General features: G+C 32.3%; 1 long non-coding RNA gene across 1 annotated transcript; it reads right to left on the bottom strand.

The window, feature by feature from the left end:
- Nucleotides 1-4,287: 4,287 nt before the first annotated feature.
- On the bottom strand, nt 4,288-7,904 carry LOC127733598 (uncharacterized). The gene is made up of 2 exons (XR_007997136.1): nt 7,766-7,904; nt 4,288-5,658 (listed from the first exon to the last, which is right to left on the bottom strand). It is a non-coding gene; the product is annotated as an uncharacterized LOC127733598 (long non-coding RNA).
- Between the last annotated feature and the right edge of the window lie 3,965 nt (nt 7,905-11,869).

The following is an 11,869-nucleotide window of genomic DNA, read 5'->3' as shown; positions in this document are numbered from 1 at the left end:
GTGAAATTCCGTTCTCAGGTTTACACCTTCCACCTGGAGTTCTACAGAGATTGCTTTGTATTATTTGCTTATAATGTTCTAACTATCACTTAACCGTCTGAACATGTATAAGACCCAGTTTCTTCCCAATTAAAATGTAAGGATTTACTATTTTGATTTGTAAATTGTCGTTATAAATTCAATGTGGTTCTTTATGCTTTTTATTTTTTTAAATGTCTGTGATGTTTATACCGTTAACAGCCTTGTCTTTATTTTGTCATAAAAAAACTTTTCTGAATTTCACATTCGGTCAAGTGTCTGGGTAAGAAAATTTACATGACCGACGATTTAGGAATTTAGTGATGTTTTAGAGTTAGATAAATGCCAATTACAATACTAGTATACTATTGCGTGATACAAAATAACTTGATATGGCTTATTAACATATTTTATGGGAGTAACATGACGGGTGTCACATTTGGAGCACGATCTGCTTTGCAACTGAGATCACCTCTAGTTTTTGGTGGGTTTGTGTTGCTCAGTCTTTAGTTTTCTATATTACATTTCGTGTACTGTTGTTTGTCTTTTGATCCATTTTGTTTTTGCCAAGTCATTGTCAGCTTGTTTTCGACTTATGAAGTTGAATATCCCTTTGTTATCCTTCGCCTCTCTCTTAACTATGTGTCTCTTCTTATTGCAACCATGGCAATTCGCCCCTTTAAGCTGCTGTTTTCTATGTTGTGTCATCTGTACCATTATTTGTCTGTTTGTCTTTTTATTTTGGGCCATATCGTTGTCAGTTTGTTTTCGATCTATGAGTTTGACTGTTCCTCTGGTATCTTTCGTCCCTCTTTTCTGTTGATTATTTCCAATTGCAGCGGTAACACGATCTGGGGTTACTTGCATTGTTCTGTGTTAAACATTTTCTTTTGTACGCTTTGATTGCATGTGCCTATTCAACTTGGATACTCTCTTACAGTTCCGAAGAATCTTTCGCAGCAGTTTAAATTGCTACTGCAATTTTAAAAGTTTTTTCATACGTCAAATATGTGTTAATAGTTTTATTTGGGTTTGGACATTTTGAGACTACACACAATTTTGTCTTAATTTTTCGTTTAACCATGAATTGAATTCACAATATTTTGGACAGTGTTCGCAGTTGTCGAACATATTCATGAAAGGTATCATCTCTGTTTTGGCCGTTTTTTAAACCATTATCGTTGGGCAATGATCAAGGATTTGGCCGATAAATATTTATTTGATAACTGAACAAGTGCATTGTACGTATTTGCGAATGGTTTATCAGCAAATTTGATATCTCTTAGCAATAATAGTTCTTCCCTCGATCAAACTATGAAGTGATGCAACCTATTTGGTATTATCTATGTCGATTGCTTCAAAATATTGGTCAAATCGCTCTTCGAATAATGACCACGGTCTGCCAATTAAACCGGATGGTGCCATTATAGTTGAAATGTTTTTCTCAGATATTGACAAATCGAGCCTTTCGATTCTGCTTTCGATCAGAACTTTCGTTTTTAATTGTTAATGCTGAATTTACTTTATGTTCATGCAATATTCCTTCATGGTTTTGCATATATTACGGTGTTCATCCACTGCTTGTCACCAGTTGTAACGTTTGGGCCTGGATGGACAGCAGACATTTTGTTTAGATTTCCAATGAACTTCTTTAAATATAATGATGCAAACCATTAACGAAAGATTGTCATACGCGTGTCGGGACTAGTAAGAGGGTCAATTACGGAACGTAATAGAACTATGAAAACATAACAGATTTGTTTCAATAGTCGTAAGCAAAATCTCGCAAATTTTTTTTCCACAATTATGACAATACAAAATGTGACTTATCACCGATTAATTTTATTTTCCATGATCAGCACGACAGGTGCCACTATTGGAGTATAAATTAACATGTGAGTCACTTCCCCTGGATTTTGGAGATTTCCTTGTTGCTCAAGCTTTTGTTTTCTGTGTTGTTTTTATAAACAGTTATTTGTATTTTCGTTCTTTTATTTCTAGTAATGTGACTCTTTTTCTTCGACCTATGGTATCTGATTGGTATCTTTTCAGTCTGTTTATTCTTTAAGTTATTTTCTGTGTTGAAATATTGAAATATAAAATTCTATCCATCACTGTATAAGTATTTATCAAAATAAATGTACCTTGACGAAGATTTAGTTTTTATTATACTCTTAACCTGACCTCTTGCTATTTCATATGAACGGAAACACGATAGTTATAGCTTTGTTTTTTGAAAATTTTGCCTCGAGCATAACTGAATAAACATTTATTGTCGAAATGCGCATATGTGCAGTAACATTGGTACCATTAATGTTATTATCAAGTAGGTACTCTTACAGAATTGCGTGCACGTTAAACATGAAATTACTTCTTCTACAGGACAATATCAATACAGTTCAAGATACCTGGTATCTATGAACTTTTAAGTAAAGTCACCCTATGTCTTTCGAAAAGGGTATTTTTTTCCAAAATGAGTCCGGATTTTTTAAGAGACGACCAGTCCATAGGAGTTGTTATGGTTATACTAAAATATTTTTGTTTTCTAAACTTTTGATGTCGAGTTGATTCAAATGTGGAGTGTACACCAAAATCGGTATTGAGTATGCGCTAGCATGAGACCAACGAGGCTGTATATAAAAACATAATCAAAACAGATTGTCTTAATTTAGTTCACCAATGAGTAGGTTAGACTTGCTTTCCTCGGCTGCGTGATAGGTCACTCATTCTGATTCAATTAACCGTTGACTCTTCAGACATTCCATTACATTTGAAATCAAACATCACCAGTTTATCGCTTTTTGAACTGTTACTCAAAAAAATCTTAAACTATAAATGTAATTTTTTTTAAGTTTTAGAAAAAAATAAATGTTTAGCGCAGGACAGCATAAGGTGTTGTCGTTTACAGGTACGATCGTTTGTGTGAAGTGTGTTTTGTTTTGTTTTGTTCAGTTGGAACTAAAACAATTGGTTACGACTTCAAAATCTCTATTGTAATAGCTTAAACAAGAACAAAAAATCATAATGAGGTATTTCAAACATGTTTCTATTATTCTTCATTTGATATTATAATTAAAATATTGTTATTCTTCCCACGGATGTTTAGCCGGATGTCCTTAGTGAATGAGTCATACCAAATTAGACCATTACAAAATTAGAAAAAAAGCATCTAGGATTTTGACAGAGCCAATTTCTAGATTTCCCTTGTGTTTTGAAAGGCATTTTTCTTTTTAATATCTATAACAATTTATGGAAACTGTCAATTTTATGAAATCAACACAAAACTGAAACCGTATTAGTTCCTTATATTTATTACGTACTTTTCATTAAAAGTTCGTGTGATATTTAGCGTAGCATTTATCATGTTTATGACTTTCCCTAATGTTCAACGGTAGGTTTTCAAGAATAGGCAATAACAAATGTTCAAAATTTTAATGTATACCATCTTAAATAAAATCAATATGGATATATAATATACAATCTAATAATGCAATTTTCGTGACATTCCCCCTACACGAGGCATCGATCAGACGTAATTGCATAAAATGTTCGAAAGCATAGGCTAAGCGTTTTAGCCTCCGGCACAACCATATGGACTACGAGCATTGCAAGAAGAAAATCGAAGAGAATATGATATTTTTTTGAAAATGCTGTTTATTTTTTTAAAATGTGTACCTTTTTTTAATAACGTGTTTTCAGTTTTTCAGCGCTGCTGGTGGACTATTAGTTCCCGAGGGTATCATCAGCTCAGTAGTCAGTACTTCGGTGCTCACATGGTTTATGACAAACCTTTCTTAAATTGTCCGTTTATAAATTTTGAAATTATTAAGAAACTAAGGTTTCTACTCCCTCAGGCAAAGTTTACCTTGGATGGATTTGGCTGGGTTTCTTTTCTTTTATTTTGAGAGGGGAACGTCAAATAGCTCTTCAACTGTTTTGTTCTTATACATCATCGGCTTTCAAATTTTCGGCTTTGAGCGTTCCTGATGAAGGTTTATCCAGAAAAACGCTTCGGACACAAGAAATTCATAATGTGCTGTTTTCATTTTTTTGTTGTCTGCTAAGATAATACTAAAAGAAAGAATAATCGATGAGCTACTGCTTAAACACACTGTTATAACATTTCACATATGTCTTATTTGTCAGTATAGTCGTGGTTCGTCTACAGTTTTTTTGTTTTATGTTGTTTGTTTTCAGGCGTGTTTACTGTTTGGTCTTACATGATCTTGCCCCGATATGTATGCAAAAGTTAAGATAAAAAATCAGCTATTTCATTTATATCATTTTTAATTTTAAAGCAGCTATATGCACAGGATTTTTTTGTTCATACACAGTTTTGTTTTAGAAGAAAAACCGATATGGTTAGAAAATACAAATATTAACACTTTTACAAACACAATTCCATTTTAATATTCTTGTCATGGTTTGAAAATACATAAAATAACACCATTTCAAACTCAATCCAAATTTAATATTCTTTAACGTGTCAATAAAACAAATCTATTTCATTTTTTAGAAATTTACCTGTGATAATATAAACGTCACATAAAATACGTTACTTTTTGTTGCGTTGATCCATTCATGTGACGCGCAGTTTATACTTCGTTTGTGGTGTCCTAGTGTGCTGTCGTAAATTCATTGAAGGTGTCCGTTGTTATTCTGCGGTTTACATGTTGTAATGTACTATTATATTATTTATTTATGTATTTCTCTGTGCTGAGTGTTCCTGCGTTTGTTTGTACTGTATTCCTGTCACGTAGTGTTGTAATTTTAGCGGTATTTTTAACATTGCCATATAAGTGGGAGGTTTGGCTAGCCATAAAACCAGATTCAACCTACCATTTTGTCTTTAAATGTCCTGTACCAAGTCAGGAATATGGCAGTTGTTATCAAATAGTCCGTTTCTATGTATGTTGGCGTTTGTTTTTGTTGCAGTTCAGTATTTCTGTTGTTCCGTTGTTTTCCTCTTATAGTTGATGTGTTTCCCTCGGTTTTAGTTTGTAACCCGAATTTGTTTTCGCTTAATCGATTTATGATCATTGGACAGCGGTATACTACTGTTGCCTTTATCTATTCATATGAAGAATAAGGAAATATTAAAAACGTGCGATATTGGGGAAAATTTGAATATTTTTCATACCTTTCTATTTTCATATTTACTAAGTAACACTTTCAGGTTTGCAGCATCCAAGTAGTATTATTTTGCATAATTAAGCACATGATAAAAGCTACAAAACTGCGTCGCAGATTTCTAATATCATGTCTTTTTGTAGAATAATGGCTGGATCTTGTTTTGTTCGATTAACCTTATAGATCCAAAATATTCAAATTTTTAACTGGACCTGATATAAAATTTGAGACACGGTTTTGTAGCATACATTTAGTATCTCTTAAACTGACAACGCTAATTTTCTTATACAAATGGTATTGATTTTCTTCCAAATATAGTCATTTAGAAACATGCAGGTCAGGTGGTTTTACCAAATTCTCTTGAATGCTTCTTCACCTTGACTATATCTCCTTCAAAACGATACTGCATATGTTATAATATCTTTTAAAATAGCAAAGTTATAGCTATTTCAATATGATCATCGCAAATCTGCAAGAAGTAGACTGGTGTGCTACCTTAAATAGAATCATCTGTAGAAAGAAAAGTAACTCAACAAAAACCAAATAATTAGAAAATTATTACCTTAAATCTGCACAAAAATATGATATAGAGTATATGTCAATAAGGGGGTGAATTTTTTTGCAAAGATACAAAAGGCATTGTTTTCACGCGAGAAATGTATTGAACCAAAAACAAAGGAAATGTTTAGGCCAAGTCGACAAGTACTGGACAAAAGACATGGTGTTTGTATTGTGCGTTTGATATATGACCTTATATAATATCCAACTCGATTGTTCTGATCATTCCCATACTGACTTCAAACAAACGGGACAGCTGCATTTAAAGCAATAACGTTTCAGTTTGACCATTTTAACATTTCCTTTTCTGTATTTTGTCTTCGTCGACTTGGAATTATGATTATTTATAGATGTCTTTTTTGGTTATTACTGTTGCTGGGTCTCATTGGCTTATACCAGACACCCCTTATTAATAATCTACAGCAATTAAAACCATAGCTACTGTCCATTAAATACATAGTTATTTCTACAACGAAACTCGTTAAAAATTACGGGCCGCGATTGAAGTTCACTGAAAACATCAACGTAGATTTTGCACCTAAACGTCCGGATTCATATGCTATTCCATGAGTTAAATTTTGTTAGCATGATACTTGAATATTCAATAAAATCTGAGCTTTGGTGTCTTCACTGCAAATTCAAAATTGTTCCGTGTACAAAAGTATCAAGTCCAGAGAACTATAATGATTTTAATGAAAGCTCGGGTTTCTCTTTGCAAATAAAAAATCTTAGATGAAAATTGATCTTGAGTTATTATTAAATGTTCAAATATTTTCAAAAGCAACATGTGCAAAAAATATATTTGAGGATATTTCCGTTGAATATTAGTTATTCAAACTTTTTGATGTGATATATTAATGATGTTTAAAACAATATCCCATAATCTGTATTACCAAAAAAATGTGTATATATTGTAATAATGTATATCCCAGTTGAGCTTCTGTTATTTCGCGAAATCATTGTTAACGGTAGCCAGTGACATGCACGACAAAAGTTTATAGTTCGGTAATAATAACAACATATTAGGTGCTCATGTCTAAGCTGTTATGAATCTCCTTCAAAAACTGTTTTAACCTTTTAAAAATGCCCATTGTTAAGACTTTATCAAAAAAAATCACAATGCCTTGATTTTTCATTGTGAAAATATTTTAAACAACACATGAATATAATACTGAAACGACGGATTGTTAGCCATGAGTAGCATCAGCTGTAACGTCTGCCTGAAAATGCTTTGACATTAAATAAAAACATGAAGAAAAAAAGACAACATCTGTTTATTCATTTTAATCTCCTCTGTATTCTTATACATTTAATTAATCGAATAAGATAATATGTGTCCCCCTGATCCCCATTGCTTGATGTATACTTAGTCACCTTTCTTCAGTTCTAATAACATATTTAGAGTTTTCATGTAATTGCCATTCTGACAAGGAAAAAACAGCTTCTATGTGTGTGTCATTTTTCCATAGGTATACCTTAAGGTATTTATTACGTGGTGTCATTACGGTGCATGAGAACTGGTACACCCCTGGTTTTGGAGCTGTGTATACACCTGTACTATGAAAATAATTCTTATTATTATTCGTCCAAACTTTATCAATTTTAACAATTTGTCAAACTCCCAGGATTATTTGAAAAGTAAAAGAAGCTGCAATGCTAAAAATGTCTCCTTATGTTCTCCCATACCAGTACAGGGAAAAATGATTTAAAATTCACTTATTTTTGTATAAATTTTATCTAATTTCCATTGAGTAAAGATTTATTTAAAAAAAAACTTCAGATGGTTTTGTCACAACAGCACAAATGAAAAGAAAGGAATGTACATATAAAACGTAAGAAATTTTTATGAAATCATGTGTACGTGTGTGTATTTATTTGATGCATATATATAGATATTAGTACTAACGGAAATACATACAATCATGTAGTTGTATTAGATTATGAAGACACCATGTAAGAGTGAACTTATAATTAAAGTTGAACAACACAAATAAGATATGTAAATCTTACAACAGTGTATAAAATGAATGCAATCACAAGTTCCAAATTACTTTGTTACCTCTTTAAAGGAATGATTCACATGGCATTTGGTTGAATTATATCTTGTGCTGAAAATATATATCTGTCCTGTGATTTTTTGAAACATGGTAAAACATTGAAAATGAATGTAGATTCGTGTTGTTAGGCTGGTGCTTTTAATTTTCTACAAAATACGAATTTCTAAATAAAATAATATAAATACCTGTTCCTTTTATCCTCACAAACATACTAAGAAGTTCTTTGAAATTTGCATTTACAATTTAACAAATAAGCAAATGTATGAATATGTAAACAAAATAATTTGCAATTGCAATGCATATAGTTTTCGGTCATTTGCATGGATACAAAGACGAAAGGTAGAATATATACAGATATTATTTCTGAATGTGCATGTCCACAGTACGTAGCCTGTAATTCATTGGTTGTCGTTTGATGTTGTATATCATATATGTTTTTCGTTTATTGTTACTGGTCAATATTAAATGACTGGTTGATATCGCAAACTCAACACTAATTAAACTACATATAGATAGTATCATACAAATGAGTGAATACCATGTGAGAATCATAAGATATGGTATTATAACAAATAGTTCATGAATTATATGACTTTAAAAAAAAACCAAGATTACATACTAAGTTTTAGTGTATACGATCCAGAATTACTATAGCAGCAAATACCAAGAACTACTACGATAAAACAAACAACATTAATATTGCACATTGTATAGCAACCAACAATAACAAATAGACTACTTCAAAAGTAAGAATTTCGAATACTACAAAAACAAACACGAACCTGTTTGATTACCAAATTGCGTGTTTGAATATTTAATACTGATATTTGATGATGTAAAGATATCATTTTCATAAATTTTGTGACCCTTCCTAGAATAATTAGAAAAAAACTTATGTGAAAGTCAATAGTTTTAATCAGAGTGTTTCAGAATAAAGTATTAATCTATAAAAAAAACAATCGGAGAGAACTAAATCTCGCTTATATCAAAGGATGGAGAAGATAAAAAGGAACAAATTTAAAACTATAAGTCGAAGAAAACTAGACAGCATCATGACCTAAACATATACAACTTATCAGGCAAGGTTGACCTTAGATGAATATGACTATTTTATGGAGGATCTTTTTTATCATATAGCTCTTTACGTGTTCTGTCTTATTCATACTTGTGTTTCAATTGTTTGGGTGTGAGCGTTCCAGATGGATGATAACGGTTTTGGAAGAGAAGCAAATGACGTAGGGTGTTTCCATTTATATTGAATATTTTGCCTGGATTGACTAAAGATTTGAACAAATAAGTAATGTTATAACATGTATTCCCTGATTTTCAATATTAATCTGAAAAGTCATAATATGAATACTTGCAAATTGGTATTCATTTCTATATTTTTTTGGTTATCGGATTGAAAAATTACCGATCAGATTTCAGTTTGACATTCCACTTACCTTGAATCTAGAATCGGATGTTTAATAGAAACATATTAAGGATGTACTCAGGTCATGAATTTTGTCCGATTATCGGACTTCTTGGGTTTTTTTCTTACGATACAGGGTAAAATATTTTGCCCCATATTACCCACTCTTTCATGGAAGACTTAAATAGCTCATAAAAAGGTCATTACCAAAATTTAAGCAGATTCTAGATTTTTTTCTTACGATTTGAGACCCAAATAATGCCAATGCTAAATATAAGGTAAAAGTCCGAGTAGCCTTTTCCTGCAATTTAAAAAAAAATCAAATATCGCAAAAAGGAGTTCCCAAACCCATCAATACGGTTAGCTTATTTTGTTCCTTTACTAATGCTCTTCTGACTTATAGTATCAATTTTAAATTGTAGATTTTTGTAATTTCACCTAACTACATCCTTAATACATGGTCTTTTCAACACCGGCTAGTTTTCATCCCACGAACCAATTTAGACCCTAGAATAGCCCTCAGGATTATATGAGAGTTTTATAATGATAACCGGGCGATATGGAACATATCATGTATTAATCTGTATTTGTTGTCATTTCATTTTTGACATAAGGAAAATATCCGATCGTCTCGTCTCAGTCTATTAGAAAATATTAGATATTTCAGATCTTGTTTTAGAATGCAGAACACGATCGCGACCTATCAAATACATTTTGCAAAATAAGTCAGTTAAGTTATCTCAGGAAGTAAAGTTTCATTTGGTACAACGTCAGCAAAACTACTGCAACCACCAATGACAATTAACGGTTTTTCTTGGCGGGTCATTAAATGAAAAAAGTATAACAAAAATACCGAACTCAAAGGCAAATTAAAAAAGGGGAAGTCCATAAAAACTGACAAAATCAAACGCTTTCAATCAACGAAACAAGTGAAAAACAACTGCCATATACCTGACTTGGTACAGGCATTTCCTGGAAAGAATAGTGGGTTAAACCTGGTTTTATAGCTAGCTTATACTTGTATGACAGTAGTTTATAGTTCCGTTATATTGACAAATTGGGTGAGCAACCCAAACAGACATGGCATCGTATAACTTAAAAAGGTTAAAGCAGGCATACACTTGTGCTTCACATTCTAATCAGCCATTTAATTCGATTCGATTATATTGACAACCCTCTTACACGTATCAGCATGTTACACAAAAAACAACCCTTTTACAATTATTCAACATCATTGCTAACTTATTGCTAGGAACATTGCTGATCTTCTTGACATGGGCCATTTTCTTATTTTATGCTGATTGTTAAATTTCCCAGCAGATCTTAGTTGTTCTCCTGAATGAAAATAACACACTTTTTAAATTCCTTGCTGCGGCCGAAGCGCTTATCTGGATTTACCGTCATCAAGAAGTTTCAATCCAAACAAAGGCCAATAATATTTAAGACCAAAACACGTGGAGAGTTATTTGACCAAAGGGCCGTAAAATAGTCAAATTCATCTAGGGTCAACTTTGTCTAAGGGAGTTGAAAACTTAATTTCTTAATAATTTCTTAATTTATCAACGGATAATGTAAGAAAAGTTTGTTGAAAAATCATGTCAGTACCGAAGAACTGACTTCTAAGTAGGTGATACACTCGGGGACTAACATTCCACCAGCAGTGATATTGACCCAGTGCTAGTACGAGAAAATAACACGTTATTAATTTATGCGTACAAAGCGTTTTTTGCTAGTTACACGTTGGTTGCAATAATCATTGGCATTGCCAGCCGTAGGCTTTTCAAATCAGTAACAACTACTTCCAAAGTTGTTGATGACGTTTATCATGTAGAATTTGTGAAGAAAAGTTTGACTGCCAAAATATTAGTAATATTTTTCACCAAAGATCTGTGCAAAAAACAATACCTGATAACTTTAAAAATAAAACTATACTTGTCATTTCAAATACCTACAACAAACCTATTGCTTCCAATATTTTCAAGTCTTCAAATACATATATTCCTACAGATTTGTTAGCCAAAAGCCCGAAAAACCGAATTCCACAGCACATCAATCGCAAGAACTTCAGGAACTGATGGATGCAGTTGAAGACTATGCCAGAAAATAGGCAAAACGCGAGTTAGATAAACCTAAATTGGACACTTTATCTAATGGGTTAAAGCTGTTCGTTCATGCATTCAGAAGCGCATTCAAATTCTACGAAGACAATTTGCCCAAGGGTTATGACCCTTTCAAGAACCCCGGGGGTGAGGATGCTTTATAATCCCTTCATGACAAATGTACTGGTATTCGACGGTTATAAAACGAAGGTTGAATTGTCATGCCCAATGAGTCGGACGTACATATATCTATGACGTAGACATTTTCGTGAAAATGATATAGGGGCATGAATGACCTGAGGTCGATTCCGAAGGGTCGTTCTTAGAACCTGCCTCTGAGCAGGAATTAGTCCATATTTCGTTCATCGGTCATTTATTCGTTTGAAAAATAATATATAATAAAAATCTTTATCTTGAACCTTTTCTGCTAGCTATGTTTAGCTAGCTATAAAACCATGTTTAATCTACCATTTTCTACATAAGAGAGTTTGGTATTTTTGTTATTTTACTTTTTTCTGACAAACCAGAAACATATAAAATGTATTAAATGTATCTGACCAAATAGTCTTATCTTTGATATTGATTATTTATCC

Source organism: Mytilus californianus, unplaced genomic scaffold (assembly GCF_021869535.1).
Source record: "Mytilus californianus isolate M0D057914Y unplaced genomic scaffold, xbMytCali1.0.p SCAF_3, whole genome shotgun sequence".
Lineage (NCBI taxonomy): Eukaryota > Metazoa > Mollusca > Bivalvia > Mytilida > Mytilidae > Mytilus > Mytilus californianus.
The sequence above is the reverse complement of the archived record's forward strand: the minus strand, read 5'-3'. Positions and strand labels throughout refer to the sequence as shown.